The following is a 16493-nucleotide window of genomic DNA, read 5'->3' as shown; positions in this document are numbered from 1 at the left end:
TGAATCTCAGCCCTCTTGTTTGCTTTATTGCTCTTTTATCATCGAAACAAACTCAGTGCTAATTTCTAACATTCAACATTTATGGACTTCCAGGAACTCGTAAATGTCACATCAGGCTGCCTCTTGGTGAATTTTTAATCAAGGGGGGGAGAATTTCAGCTACAAATAGACCAAGAATCAAGAGGCCCAATATTGATCGGGCAAAGTGGCACTTAGGAGCCTGAGGTTGAAACAGTTTGGATGAAAGGATGTTGGGCTCTCCAAGGCCTCAGAGACAGCCCCTCCCCCATCACTATCAGGTGAGTATCAGATGGCCCCATTAGAACTACTGAACAACTGCAAGTAATAGATGGTCTCCAGAATGGCCACACTCACCACTAAAGGCATGAAACTCCAACCCGAACATGCCTTTGGCCAGAAATCCCATTGGTAGCACATGTCAGTCCCAAAGCGCATCAGACCACTCTTTCCTGAGTGGCAGAGAGCAGCTTCCAGGCCTAACTGGCCAGTGACCAAGAGTCGGGGGCCCCGAATCGTTCCTGCTGAGCCACCAAGCAATGCCTGTCTTGTTGGGGATCGTCTGTCTTGTTGGAATGCTGTCTCTCGCTAGTGTCCGGCTGTGAGTCACTGGTCTGTGAGCCCTTGAGATGAACATATGCGGCTATAAATAACTCATCCGTCATGGACTGTCATTCAGGGCCCTTTTGGAAGGGCTCGACTCAGGAGTAAGAATGTTAATGACCGTAATTGAAATGAGATGAAAAGCATCGCTATAGGATTTTCTTCTGACCCGTGAGAGGAAAAGTTCCATCAAATATCAAAACAATTATGCTGGGTCAAGGCTGAGGACGGGAGGCCACGGTGCCTCTTGGGTGGTCCCGGGGAGGGCTCTAGATAAGTGAGGTCTCCAGGCCACATGCTCCTTGCTGCTGCTCAGACCATTGGTGTTCAAAGAGCCTCGAGTTGCAGGTGGGGCTGTGACCAGTCCCTTGTGCTGAATCACTGGTCCCTGGACCCATTTAGCTTCACCCTGATCCAGGCAGGTAGTTTGCACCATCACACAACCATCCAGAAAGAGGTTCTGAGACCCAAAGCTTTCCCCAGGCTCCAAAGGCAGGAAGCAGGCAAATACCCCCAGCCCCCATCTGTGACGTGGTGGTGTCACACTCTCTCCCTCTTGCTGGGTCAAAGCGGCCTGTATCTCCTACATGAAGAGAGAGAGAGAGAGAGAGAGAGAGAGAGAGAGAGAGAGAGAGAGAATGGAGGGCCAAGGCAGGATGGTCCAGTGCCTGACCTGCATTCTTGGCAGTTGCTTCATCACACTAAAGTCATGGGCTGAGGCTGTGAGGGAGTTGGTGGAACATCTCTGAATCTGCCTCTCCTGGATCTTGGGTCTCTCAGTCTAAGAAGGGTCTTGGGTCTCGCTTCCGGTGTGATCAGAACTTCCAGAGTTTCCTTCAAGGTGACTCTGGGTACTGGGGCAAAGCAGGTTTTCCACAAGGAAAAGCCCCAAGACATCAATTCAAGGACCCCATCCCAACCCCATTCCCCCTCCAGCTCCCTCTCCCTTTCTGAAAATTGGATGCAGCTGAGTTTGAGATTCCTAGTCCCCTGCAGTGTCCCAGGAAGGCTCTGATGTCACCCCAGGTGCCTGTAGCCACTCTTTCTCCCCTGAGACAGAAACCCTCAGAAGCTTTAGAAGCCATATGCTTCAGCCATTATCTTCCCAACCTCCAGGCCCCAGACAATTAGTCAGAGGAGCCATGTCCGCATGGGCCTCCAGCCCTCCTATCGCCCCAGCCTGCGAACCTGCGCCAAGCCGGTTTGCAAATGAACACACAGCATACCTTTGTTCCTGCAGCCTGTCACCGGTCCCCACCTGGAGACAGCCCCATAATCCTCCTGTGCAAAAATAACAAGTCCCACATCGGATTGCGTGCCTGGTCTAATTACACGTAACAAAACATCTCCTCTCAGGAGAGAAAGAGTGTTTGGGAGTAAATTAAGAGATGCAAAAAACCACTGTGAGCCATGCTGATTAATCCAGTTCTCGAGCAATGGGGAAGGATCCTTGAGAAATGGGTTGGCTGTTGGGTGGTAATTATGTGCCCACTATGGGGGCTTTTGTGTGCAGGGGAGAGAAAGGGTGGCTGGGATGGAGGATGGGGGGAGGGGATGCAGAGATGATTCTGTCAATATTGTGTGGGTGGAATGAAACTTGCTCCCCCAAACACTGTTATTGATTAAATGGGGGAAGCCCCGGGGAGCTCACCTGTGTGGCTTCTCAATGCCCCTCCTGCAGTGTCAGATGGGGCAGGCATCTGGACCCCTGGAAGCCTTTATCTTCCCTGGGCCCTAAGCATTGCACGTGTACTTAATGTTGCTTCTCCCTTGCAGCACCAAGCCCAGAGACCCATTCTGGATGCCAGTCCATGGGGACAGCACTGATGAAAGGGAAGAGAGAACAAACACATTAGAAAAACAGAGAGAAAACACGCTTACAACTAATTACCATGCGGAACAAACAGACTGTGTGTGTGCCTGAGCATGGGGGATGGGGGAGGAGTCTGAGGGAAGGGAACAGTCTCCAGCACAGTCACAGAACTTCATAGTCAATGTGAGATCAGCAGTTGCCTTCCTGACTTTGCTCCTTCCCAGCAGACACATGGCCTCCTGAGGCCTTCGTGGACTAATCTGTGAAATGGGTTTATCTATTTATTTGCTTTTGGGGGAGTCACACCCAGCAATGCTCAGGGTTTGCTCCTGGCTCTGCACTCAGGAATTACTCCTGTCAGTGCTTGGGGGACCATATGGGATGCTGGGGATTGAACTTGGGTCTGTTGCGTGCAAGGCAAACGCACTACCTGCTGTGCTATTTCCCCGACCCCTGTGATATGGGTTTAGTCATTTCACCCTTCTGACCTTAGGTGTGCTAGTGAAGATTTCTTCTGTAGGAAACTAGATCTGGAGATGCCTTGAGGCTGTCACATATGATCCAGATGTCGTTATCCTCCTACTAGTGCAGTGTCTAGCACATGGCAAGCATCTAAGACAGATGAAACTTGATGGACGAGCAGACAGATGCTGAAGAGTGAGAATGGAGTTATTTAAAACACGTGAGAAACTAAAGGGATATTTACTCTGCAACATGGAATTGCTGGCAGGGGTCATACCCAGGGGTGTTCAAGGCTTACTCCTAGCTTTGTGCTCAGGGATCACTCCTGGCAGTGCTTGGAATCTTATGTGATGCTGGGGATTGAACCAGGACCAGTCATGGGCAAAGCAAGTGCATTAATTCCTGTTCTACCCCTTTGACTAATCCTGGGATTTTTGGTTTGTTTGTTTTGGAGTCACACCCATCTGGGCTTAGGGTTTACTCCTGACTCTGTGCTTGGGGAACAAATGGGGTGTTGGGGATCAAATCCAGGTCAGCCTCATGCAAGGGTCCTGCCTGATGTACTATCTCTCGGCCCTATGTCTCGGTTTTTGACAAATCTTTTCAAACGGAAGGGTGCAGCGACCTTGCAAGAACAGAAGGAAATCTCTGACCATAAATGAGATGTTATAAGTGGGAACAGTATATTTCCTTGGCTGGAATCTTCTTGAGATGCAGTTGAAGGTAACTGAGTAAAGGATGGGGAGAAAGGAGGAGAATTAACGAATAGCTAGGTGTCAGAATGGAGTTTGCCTTGAACAAGCTGCTGACTGCATGGGTGGCCACAAAATGATGGCAAGAATTGCAATAATGGTAGGCAGCATGCAGCGGGGAGCAGCTTGCAAGAAATCCCGGTATTAATCAACATTCCTAATCTGAAGGGCAGGCTAAAATCTGGTGGTAGAAAAGGAGAGAGAATGTGAACAGTCTGGCTCAGGAACATGACCCAGCATTCTTGTCCCTCCCACACATGACAGTGACACCTGAGGTAGCATGGGAGTAGGAGACTCACATTGGGTGGTGACCCCAAACCCTGCCATTGCCACAGCTGAATGCCAATTGGAGGGGGTGTAGAGGTCTGAGTCCAGAGACAGTGATCCCTGGGAAGCCTGGGAAGCCTGCTTTACCCTCGGATCACTCCAGTCTCCCACACCCTCTTAGTTTGTGCACATCTACAGAGTTACGATCCCCAAGGATGAGGAAAAATACATTTCCATTATGCTAGAAGGAGCTTCTGTGAGAACAGAGCTGTGTTTTGAATGTTTTAATATACAGAAATTGACACCCATCCACTTCGGCATTCAAAAACCCTCTCTCTGGAATAGAATAACAATGCTTCCCCTCTATATTTTCCTTGCATCCTGCCATGAACTGCTGTTGTGAAGCAAATCCTTCTGTTGCAATCCTTTATTTTTACCTCCCCCCACCCACTTTGCAAATCGTTTTCTTTCTCCAAGAGATTAAAGTGTGGTAAAAGCTGCTAAGTGACTAAGAACTGGACTCTTCGGAGTCCACAGATCTGCCCCCCGTGCATCTTTGAATCGTATCTGCTAATGGTTGTTGACAAAATCCGGTTTTTCTTTGGATTTTTCGTTCTCTCCCAGTGGCAAAGAGTGTGGGCACATTCCACTGTGTTTCGCGATGGGCAGTTTTGTTCTGGTGCTCAGCTGCCCATTTTGCAGAATGCCCTGCCACGGGGCCCACGGATAGGGTAGACCCTGGACATACACCCCATGGCACAGCCTGGGCATCCCTTTGCTTTTCCAGTCATTGTGTGTATATGGGGGATATCCACATCGGGGCTCCTATGTCTCTAAGAGTACCTACCCTAAGACCATTTTAATCTGGGGTGACCAAATACTCTCTGGAACCGCACACCCCCAATGGACAGAGCTGATTCAAATTCAGATCCTCGCCTTGCTGCAGAGATCTTGGGCCCAGTCACTTTACCTGTCTGAACCGCAGCGGCCCAACTTCAGAGGAGAATGCTGGGAGACACCAAGGCATAACCACGATGCTGGGCCCTAAGAGGTGAGTGCCCCTCCTTTTCCATGGAAGGACTCCCCCTCTCTGCAGGCCAAGCACAGGCTCTGCACGGGAAGCCCAGTTTGATCCCTGGCACCACCTGGTTCCCCTAAGCACTGCTGAGAGTACGCAGTGAGTAGACCCCAAGCACCAAAGCACCAGTGGTGTGGACCCCCAAGGTGAAAAAAAGAAAAGGAAGCAACTTTGTAATCTGATCCAAGCTTTTCCTTCGCAGTGAGAAATGTTGGGTCTGGCTTAAAAAGTGGGTCACTTGTGTGTGTGTGTGTGTGTGTGTGTGTGTGTGTGTGTGTGTGTTTCAAAAAATATTTGAATCCAAGTATGTTGATTGAGAAACGCTGGATTCCTGAGCTTCGGTTGCTCACCCCCAGCATCTTCGCTCCTTTAGTGATGACAGTCTCAAACTGAACAGGTCCTAGAGGAACACTTGTATGTGTGGAGTTTTGTCTCAACAGGCCTGGTATTCACGGGAGAGCTGGTTTAGAGTGGAAGGTCTCCAGTTCAGGAAGCACTGGGAACCAGAAAGGGTTCTATTAAATAGATTTAATCAGGAATTGGACAACTGGGTAGCCATTTGGGAAAAGATAAAAATGGATCTATATCTCACACTATCTCCCAAAATACACCCCAAATGAATCAGAGATTTAAAAGTTAAAAAATATATATATTTTTGAAATTGCACAAAAGCTAGAATAAAACATGGGTGAATTTCTGAATAACCTCAGTAGAGGGAAAACACTTTCATTATGATCTAAAATCCAGATTTAGTAAAGAGAAAATGTTGATAAATTAGACTATATTCAATAAAAACAACAAAACCAAATATTTCTGCACAACAAAGTCAAACAAATGTGGGGAAAGTACAATGTAAAAACAGTCAACAATTGTGGAGAAAGTACAAGTGTATATGCTAGATAAAGGACTAATGTCCCTTATTACATAGAAAACGTGAAAATCAAGATGTAGAAGTAAAAAAAGTCTGAAAGAAACATAAACAAAGAAACAGGCTCTGGAAAAACATCAGTAAACATATATGAAAGTTATTTAAGCATAAAGGCAATTGCTCAACATTTAAAAAAGGCATGTCCGTGGGACCTAGGAGATAGTTTAATGTGCTGGATCACACATTATCCCCAAGAATAGAGCTTGGAATAACCTCCAAGCAGTGCCAGGTGTGGTCCCAAAATAAAAACGAACCCCCAAATGGATGTCCCAGTAATATTATCCATAAGGAATAAAAACTTAATAAGGAAAATGCAACATTAAATTGTCCTTCATTATTATTACAACCAATCCAATTGACAGGATCAGAAAGGATGGTAATACACACTTTCTAGTCATCTTGGGAAAACGAGGGCTCTTACAAATTGCTGGTGAAACAGCCACAGGGGCCAGTCTTGATGGAGAAAATATCTGGGATATTGAGCAGGACTACAGATTTAACTCTTGAGCTAGTAAGTTATTTTTGTTGGGATTTACCCTGAGATCCATTTCCACAAATAGGAACCACTTGTGATAAGATTATTTATAGTGATGTGATTTGTTGTAAGAAAACACTGGAATGAGCCAAGATGCCCTTTGAGAGTAAATATGTTGAATACAAAAACAATACACCCAACCAGCATGGCAAAGCGTGCGGAAACGCTCCACAAACCAATCTGAATGATTTCCAGCCTATCTTGTTTGGAGCAGTGGGGAGGGGATAGATTTGACAGAGGGTATTCATGGAGAATACTGTGTTTTATATAAGCAACCAGAAAACATGTCCTCACTGCCTCATTTTTACCTCCCCTCCCCAAAAAAAGTTGGGGAAGCATGAGCCAGCACCCTGAAAATGGCTGCTGCCTCTTGGGGTGGGGGGTGCACAAGGAACGGGGACGCAGTACCATTAGGGACTACACTTCGTTGAGTACCTCTGTTCATAGAGTTGTGATGTATAAATCACATAAATGTTTTCCCATATTTTAAAAGGAAATGAAATCTGTAAGGAGGAACATAAAGCAAATCTTAAAACGGAATACAAAATGAAACAAAGGAAGTCCCCCACATATCAAATGGAGATCATAACCGTACAGAAAATAAATAATTAATTCGCAAACTCTTGGCTGCGGCTCTCCGACTCTATCCCCTGAGCAGGTTTTTGAAAAGGGAGCTATAAAGACACCTTGAGCGGAGTGAGTAGGCATGTGTGTGGGGGGCGGGGGGAGGAGGGGATCGGGGGACGAGTGCACTGGTCTAACAATTCCAATCATTTGGGACGTATTACAGGACTGAGTAAATGAGTTTTAATACTGGGATCGGGGTAGGAAGTGTAGAGTAGTGGGGTATACAGATCTGGGCTGGGGGAAAAAGAGTGGGGGGGTGGATTCTGCCAAGCTAACTCTGAAATAAAGAAATCAGTCTGGATTCAGGTTGCTTCACTAGACAGGCCTGGAAACAAGAAATTCCATCCACCACAATGAGCTCACCTGGTACCCAGCACCTTGGCTCTCAGTTGCTCAAGACTCTTGTCTAGAAGAAACCAGTGATCCTTGGGGAAATGGCTAATTGCAGCTCTGAGTTGTCCCAGAAAGCAGCGAATGAGTCAAGGACAGACAGTGATTTGCAGTAGGCACATGAGCTGGCCCAAAGGCGCCCTCACTAGCTGAAGAGACAGTGGGAGCAGCAACAAGTTTAATGGTGGCAATGAAAAGAACAGAGGAAACTAAATGAGTCCACAGTCATGCTAAAAAATTAAAATAAAATATACCTTTCAAAATGTGGTGGAGTTCTAGGAAAGTCTGTAATCCGGTTAAACATGAGGTGGCAGTTGAAATTCCCTAGTTGTGGTAAAGTATATTGAGAGAGGGTCTCATTGAAGAGTAGTCAGATTTTCAGCACATGGACTGGCTATATCAGGATTTTGCAGTTTCTCGTGGGTTGATGATGATGCTAAGAGCAGGTACTGATAACAAGGCTTGGGATTGTGAGGAAGGTGAGGCAAAGCTCTTTAGAGAAGAACATTTATCTGAGTCAGCAGGATAATAGAATTAGAAAATAATCAGCATTTGTTTCAGACACTGATGCAATGATTCATTCAAAGATCATCAAAGGATGGACCTGCATTGAATGGCCATCCTTATAGAAAAGGATTGTAACCTGGTCCCACCCCACACACCAGAGGGAGAGAAAGATTTCATGGTGGAGAAATTAAGCAGACGTGATCTTCATCAAGTGACAGAAATCATTTCTTGCGCCTGAGCCTTCGATATCTTATGGGATCAAAATACTGAAACAAGATGACATTTTGAGCTGGCTGACATGCCCAGATGTAAAGGCTACTTCACCTATGGGACAGTAATCCCAGAAAGATTTAATCTGAAGCAGACATAGAAGGAACAGGCAGGGACATTTAGATGATAGGACACTATACAAGACACAGCCTTGTACAAAATACCAACATGAGCCCAAAGGAAGCCACCCTTGATTTTACAAACCAGACTAAAGAGAATGACATCAGATGAAACAAACAGTTCTTGATAGGATCCGGGAGCTGGAAGAAAAAAGTAAAGAGCATTTACGAAGACGATGAGGGAAATATCTAGAGGGACAGTCGATGAGATGATATTATTCTATCAATGTCTTGGGAGGTAGATGTCTTGGGAGTTAAAAAAAGAAATCACATGTGCTTACCTAAGATAATGCCAAGCTCTTAGGAGACCAGACTCAAGTATTTCAGGGGCCAAATTTGAAGAGATCTATATTTTTTAAATGCTTTAACAAAAAAAAATTTAAGAGAGAATTCACATAAAGAGCAAAATGTGAGCCACTGGTAAATCAAGTGGAGAGATGTAGTTTCTTATTATATCTGTCATCTTCAAAGGCTTGAGCATCTTCAACAGAAACAATGAAGGGAAATATGCCTAGCTGATTCAGGCCCTGGATGCATTCTCTTTCTTTTTTTTCTGTACCTGAGTGGGTATCCCTCCCCTTTCAGCTCATCTCGCCCCACAATCTCCACCTGCTGTAGCAAGCCTTTGCCTGGGGCTCCATGGCCCGCTGGGGCGCAGGCTCTGAAGGATGCTGCCGGCACAGCTTCCCAGGGCTGCCACCTCTGGGACCTGCTGCCGGCCCAGCAGGGGCCCCTTAGTGAAAGCTGCTTGCCTCATCCTGAGCTGAAGAGAGTGTGGAGAGAGGCAGGGCCTCAGCAGACCATGGCTTGCCTGGCCCCTGTCCCCCCCACCACAAGCTGATACCTGACAGGAATCCCTGGTGGGTTTCTTTTTCTGGGCAAAAGCTGCCAAATGGATAAGGATGGGGGTACTACAAATGGGTCAAGTGCTTTGGGAGGAGGGTCTGCCGCCATCATGGGGGGAGGGGGACAGGTCCATGAATCACTGTGGCATGTTCCAGTGACAAGTCTAAAGCAGCTCATCGATGCAGCTGTGCCTCCTGCCAAACAGACACAGGGCTGTCTGTGTGACATTCTCCTGAGGCTGCAAGAAGGGGAGGCCCCGGTTTCCTGCATGCCCCCCAAGTGTTCCATGAATAGCTGGGGAAGGGGCTGTGGCCACACAATGTGTGGTTAATGTGTGCTTTTGTGCATGGAAATCAGGAAGCAGAGGTGCACAAAAGCCCCCTGAACGGGGGGGGAGGACACATCCCCGCCACAGCCCCCAGCCCATCTATAATAGTCATTTTCCTTCTGTCATCAAAGGGGGAAAAACTGAGCTGGGGGTACAGAGTGGGGAAGTGGGCAAGAGCCAATCTAGAAGCTTCGTTGGGCTTCCCTCCCTCTGTGTCTCCATTGGTCACTTGGAAGGAGTGATCATCTCATCCCTATCTGTCTGGGACTAAAACTTCTGCTCCCCAGAAACTCTCCGTTCCGTGCAAATGGAATCCGTGGGTCACCAGACCGATGCCCTACCCACCACCAGTCTCGGCTCTGAAAGATTTTAAGTGAAGACCAGCCAGATAGCATGTGTGGTCTAAGGGTCTGAAAGTGCATGCAGAGGGGACATAGCCAGCAAATGCAGGGGGTGGGGTGGGGCCCAGAGGGCCTACTTTTCCTCCACTGTCCCTGCTCCCGGTGATCTCAGGCCTCCCTGTGGCTAGGCCCCAACACCCTGCATTTCCAGTCCTGCTGAAAGCACGGTTTCTCTTTCAAACCTTTCCTGACCATCCTACCTGAAACTGATCTTGCTCTCCTGAGAGACGTAATAGCTCTTATTGTCTGCGTGCTCATGTGGCAAATATGGGCTCTTATTTTAGAATTAGAAAGAGCCTCGGAGAAACCATCAGGAAGCCAGGCACACATTCAAGCCCATGGAAGCTGCCGCTTCTGTGCTCAGGCCCCAGGGCCCAACTCAGGGTCAGAGGCATGGGAACCCCAAGCTGGTCAGGGCCTTCTGGGGCCAGGCGGGCTGTGTGGGGACGTGGGCAGGGAGCACGCAGGCCTCCTTGCTGAGGGAGGAAAGCACTGGGCAGGGGTATTACTGGAGGGGCTGCTCCGAAAAAGACACGGTGCGGTTCTGGTTCTAGAAGTTTGCAAAGTCCTTGGAGAGCATCTGTCTGAGGCACCTCCAGGACGCGCTATCTCAGTAGGGGGCAAGTGTCCTCCAAACTGTCAGCCAGGGTCTCTGAGGACACAGCTGAGGCAGGCTAAGCTGTGCAAGGGGTGTGGTCCTGGGGGTTATTCCCGGAGGACCTGTTTCCCCAGAGGGCTGGGAAGAAGACAAGGCTTGGGCAGAGCTGAGATGATTTTAGCAGAGCAGACGAGATGAGCTTTGGCAGCTGCAGAGAGACTACCAAGTGGTCATCTGATGGTAGTTGCAGGGAGAATAGTCCTGGCTCTCACCTCTTTCGGGGAAGTCTCATCCCATGCATTGGACCTGGTGAGCAATGAACACACTTCTGTAGGTTGATTTAGGAGGGATATTAGATAAGAATCCGGGGAAGATGTTTGATGATTATCCAGGGCACTCTTGTCACTGGTGTTTCTGGGAGTATATTTCTATGTCAAGCTCTAAAACGAAGAACTTAGACAAACAATGCCACATTTCCCAACTGAGAAATGTTCCCTGTGTGCGCTTGTGGTCACCACAACCAGGGGCGGCTTGGCCTTAGGAAACGGCACTGTTGACTCTTCTCCATGGGAGGTGATGGTGGCCCGGGGGACAGGGGCTGGCCAACAGTGAAGAGCCCCTTCTTTCTGCTTGCGTCCTTCTTTATTTTCTTCCTTATTTCCTCCCTCCCTCCCTCTCTCCCTCCTCCTTCCTTCTCTCCCTCCCTCCCTCCTCCCTCCCTCAGTCCTCCATCCTTTCTTCTCTCTCTCCCTCCCTCCCTCCCTCCCTCTCCTTCCTTCCTTCCTTCCTTCCTTCCTTCCTTCCTTCCTTCCTTCCTTCCTTCCTTCCTTCCTTCCTTCCTTCCTTCCTTCCTTCCTGTTTTTGGATCACACCTGGAGATGCTCAGGGATTCTTCCTGGCTCTGCACTCAGGAATTACTCCTGGTGGTGCTTTGGGGACCATATGGGATGCCAGGGATTGAAACTGGATGGGTCGCATGCACGGCAAATGCCCTACCCACTGTACTATTGCTCTAAACCCAAATTGTCTATTTCTTGATTCTCTCAGAGTCCTGCCCCTGTCCTTTATTTTAAGGTGCTTTTGTTTGTTTATTTTTGAGTCACACTCAGTGATGCTCCTGGCTTACTTCAGGCTCTGCACTTGGGGATCATTCCTGGCGGGACCCAGGGGACCATATAGGTAGCCAGGGATAGAACCCAGGTTGGCCATATGCGAGGCAAGCGCCTTACTCACTGTATTATCACTCCAGCCCCCATGATCTTTTAATGCAATTAAGAATAAAATCAAGCCTTAATGTTGACCTGTCTTTTCTTTTCAGCTCCTCTATTCCAGCCTGTGCTCAAATTCACACAGGCAGAAGTGCATGCATGTGTACATGCATGTGCACACACACATACGTGTTTGTTTTGTCTGTGAGGCTCTAATCTGTTTTCCAGCATTAGATGTTAAGTTCCTGCAGCGGCGGGTGGTGTGGGCTCACATACAGATTTAATACCTAGGCCGTGACACCAACTGCCCACACAGCGCCGGAGGGGTGTGGATTTGAGTGGGGACCGTGCCTTCTGCGAGAGTCCCATGAATGGCTCCAATGCCTCGCCCTCTTCTGGACTTGCTGGGAGGGTTCAGAGACAGCACTGTGAGGAATTCCCTTCTGTCTCCGTGACTTCCCCAAGCCCTCCTTGGTCTGTTCTCTCCTCTGCATGCCTGCCTGCTGGACAGTGCCACGCTGCCAGCCATCCTGAAGGCCCATATCCCAGGCAAAGCCCCTGCAGGCCCTGGACAACAGCAGGGAGGAGACAGCCAAGCAGCACTGGGGACCCTCATGGGAAACCAATGACTTTCCTTGGATCATCTTCTGCGTTGAGAAATGCAGACACCATGGGTGATTAAGGAAACGTCTGTACCCAGAGATGCTCAGATGCCCCCAAATGGTATTTGTGACTCTGCTGTAGACACTAGCACCAAGCTAGGCATCAAAGGGCAAGTGTTCCTGTGGCATGGTCCCTGGCTTCCTGCATGACCTTCCAGGACCCCTTTGTTATGAGCCCCACCCACTGCTCATGGAGTAGCAAGAGCTGTTGAGTTCTTCCGGGGAAGGGGGTGCTCCCAGGACCTCTCATTCAGCACATGACCCTCACTCTCCAGTCACCCCCCCCCCCCCGCTCCCTGGGCAGCCCATAAGGACTTGGAGAGTAACAGGCAGCTCAAGCTGGGCCCGCAGGCTGGTAGGAAGAAGGGTAGGTGCAAGAGTCTGACTCTGTTCGGTTCTCTGTCTGCCTGTGAAAATCCAGCTTAGCACTGGCCATACTCCTCACGGACTGCGGATGTGGATAGGTCCTGGTAGGGGGTCTGAGGGCTCAAATGGACCCTAGGAGGGGTCCAGGAGGACTGGTCCATTGTTGGAAGCTTGACAGGAGTGTGGGGGTGGGGAGCAGAGGGAGGGGGGCTGTTAGAATAGAGAAGGGACCACGATGACAATGATAATTTTGAAATGATCACTCTGGACAAGTACTGAGTACTGAAAGGTAAGGAGGTAAAGTGATGTACATGATAATTTTTCAGTACCTGTACTGCAAACCACAATCCCCAAAGGAAAGAGAGAGAGAGAAACAGAGAGACAGAGACAGAGACACAGGCACAGACAGAGACATAAAACCAGAGAGAATAAAAGTGTCTGCCATAGAGGCAAGCTGGTGAGGGGGTGGTGGGAGGGAAACTGAGGACACTGGTGGTGGAAAATGCATACTGGTGAAGCAATGTGCGTTGAAACATTGTATGATTGAAATCCAGTCAGGAACAACTTTGTAACTTTGTATCTCATGGTGATGAGATAAAATTAAATAAATAAAACCACTGGGGAAAAAAGAAACAAAGACCAAAGTGGACCCCAGGCCTTTATGGATGTTGGAGTCTCTCTCCTTCACTGTGAAAAGGGAGAAGTGTCCCTTTCTTCTCCATGGGTCTCTTCAAACAGTCCACTGGAGCCTTTGGAATCTGGGAGCGGAAGCGGAACGGGGTCTCCTGAGTTTGGAGACGAGTCCATGTGACTCCCCTCCATCTCTCCATTGCCCTGTTCGAACCCATTCATTCCTTCCACAAACTCCTCCTGGAGCTCAGTGCCACATAAACACGCTCAGATTCCTTCCGTGTTATGAGGCATTGCAGATGACTCTGTATAATCAAATATGCCATTCCACATCTCATTTGTAATTTCACAATTTAGCTCTCTGCGCCATTTAAGCACACATAGAGCCTCAAGAGAAATTCTTATTTTTTCGCTAAAGCTTTTAGATGTGAGCTTTGTGCTGATTTTGGTCTTTGCTGCGTCTAATAAGATTCTTACAAAGTTTTCTCACTAGGAAAGGTTTTTATAAAACTTAAAGAACCGTGGAAATAAGCCACAGACTAATAGGAGTCCTGGTTGGTCTGGGAAGTTGCATGCAGGAGACCCAAAGAAAGGGCTCTGCTCTTTCTGCTTCTGTCCATGACACTTGTGTTGGGTCAGCCTGGGTCTCTGCAGGGTGTGACGATGGCAGTTCAGTCATGAACTGCATTTACAAGGCACATCTCTTGAAGGAGTTTTACCCCTTACCCAGTCTACAAGGAGGGATATTCCCATTTCCAGGTGAGAAAATCAGTGCTCCAAGAGGCTGTGTGAATTTATGGCCAAATTTCTTGAAGCTCTTGTTGCTTTTGTGTCTTGGGCCACATCTGGCAGTGCCCAGATACTATGCATGGCTTTTTCTGCTCAGGTATGACCCATTTTGGTGCTAGGGGTCTTCAGAGGTGCTGGGGATCAACCCAGGGTTGGTCCCATGTAAAATAAGCACTTTACTTCTTGAACCATCTCTGTGGCCCCCCTGAAGCTGATTTTAACAACGGATTAGTTACTTTGGTCTTTGTAAGATCCAATTCAGATCCCTGGGCTTTTATTTGGGGGTGGGTAGTTTGGGGGGGTGGTTTTGGAGGGTGGTGCCACACCTGGCAATACTCGGGCCTTAATCCCTGTCTATGCTCAGGGTTCACACCTGACAGCACTTGGGGGCCATATGTGGCACCAAGGATGAAGCCAGGGTCAGCCATGTTCAAGGCAAGAGTCTCATCTCTCTCTCTTACCCTCAACCCCAGACCTCTGAGTTAGCCATCAGTGTCTTCTTGCTGGTGGCTGTCCTTCGTGGTCACCGAGCCAAGGTTCAGGAGGCAGGATGATGACTGATGAGCTCCCCCCATCATTCTGTTCCTGAACCAGCTCAGCCTGACGACTGCCCACCCTCGCTGGGTCTCCACGGGTCTCTTCAAACACAGTCCACTGGAGCCTTTGGAATCTGGGAGCGGAAGTGGGCCAGGGTCTCCTGAGCCTGGAGACGAGTCCGGGTGACTCCCCTCCATCTCTCCAATGCCCTCTTCAAGCCCATTCATTCCTTCCACGAACTCCTCCCGGAGCTAAGTGCCATGTACGGGTCCCTGCCAAATCGGCCACACTGTGCCCCCTGGGGGTGTGCCCCTCCTGGGTCTAATCTCCACATGGCACAAGTCATCAGTGACTTTCTAACATAAAAATTTGGTCATGGTGTCCCACCACTTACACCAGGGCAGGCGGCCCCGCAAGGAGGTGACTGCTGGTTTGATTACCTTATTTCATTGGGGTTTTTTCTTCCCTCCCCTCTGTTGCTGCTGCACTGCTGGGCTCTGCATGCTTAGTCGTGGGGCCCCTGGAGCAGGCACGCTGGTAACTCTGGCCACCATAAGGGTGTGCTGGAAGGGGTCTCTGAACTTGTGGACTCATGCTTGCAACGAGGGTGCTCCAAGGGCTGAGTCACAACCCCTATCCCTGAAGGTGAACATCTGCTGTCACAGGGCTGGGCCTGGGCTGCTGGAGGCGTCTTGTCTACTCCCCCGTGCTGGGCACATGCCCGTTGTTTGCCTTCCTTCTCCCAGAGGTTCCCAGGAGATAAACCGCATTATAATAAATCTACACAGAGCATGCAGCCAGGTCTTTCAGACTTGAGGGGTGGGTGTGGAACATTATGAAACCTCCAAAGTCAGTTCCTTTGGCGATGAAAAGGACTCCCATAGTCCAGTGTGGCCGGTTTCCCCTCCAGTGTCCCTTTGCCCTCTGCACAGCCAGCGAAGATGGATGAGCAGGCTGGCGGGGCTCCCTACCAGGGCCTGGCTTCAGCGTTGCTGCCAGGAGCTTGAAACACAAGCATCAGTTCCAGGGGGTTTCAGGAAAACATCTCATTCTCTTATCATGGTCTCCATGCAAAAACCCGAGGCTGCCTGCTGCTGTACCCCCACCTCGGGCACCCTGACCCCCGGGTCCCCCAAACCTGCCCCTTCTTACCACCAAACTATTTTTTGGAGTGGGGAGGTTGGCTACTCCAAAGAGAGCCCCCCTCCTATGCCTACTCCTGGCTCTGTGCTCAGCAGGGACCCCTGGTGGTGCTCAGTGTGATGCCAGGGATCAAACCCTGGCCCCAGATCAGTACATCCCATGCCAGGCGAGTGTGTTACCCCCCAGCACCCAGCCCTCCCGTCCTGGAGGCTTTCCTCCTGCTTTGGACTCACTGTCACCTTCTTCCCGGGTCGTCTTCTCTCCATAATGTTGAATTACTCTAGTTCCCTCCGTAGCCAGCTCCAATTAAGAACAAAACTAGCTTATAATTTGCTACTCGGATCAGAAGCAGAAACCTTTATTCTCACAGCCTGATCTGGAGCTGAGGCACCCAGACGGACCCTGTACAGGAAAAACCATCGCTTGGTGCTCCCCAGAAACGTGCCCACTTCAAGCGGACAAACGGAAAGGCCTCCCACACACACACACACACCCCAGATCACTCAGCAAAGTGGGAATGGCCTGCCTGGGGAAACACCAAAGGAGTGCCCTGTCAGTCCCCAGAAATTCCCTACTGGCCTGAGAGAGAAACTGCCCCTTTTACACCCTGTAAAAC

Source organism: Sorex araneus, chromosome 3 (assembly GCF_027595985.1).
Source record: "Sorex araneus isolate mSorAra2 chromosome 3, mSorAra2.pri, whole genome shotgun sequence".
Lineage (NCBI taxonomy): Eukaryota > Metazoa > Chordata > Mammalia > Eulipotyphla > Soricidae > Sorex > Sorex araneus.
Note: the sequence above shows the minus strand (reverse complement) of the source record.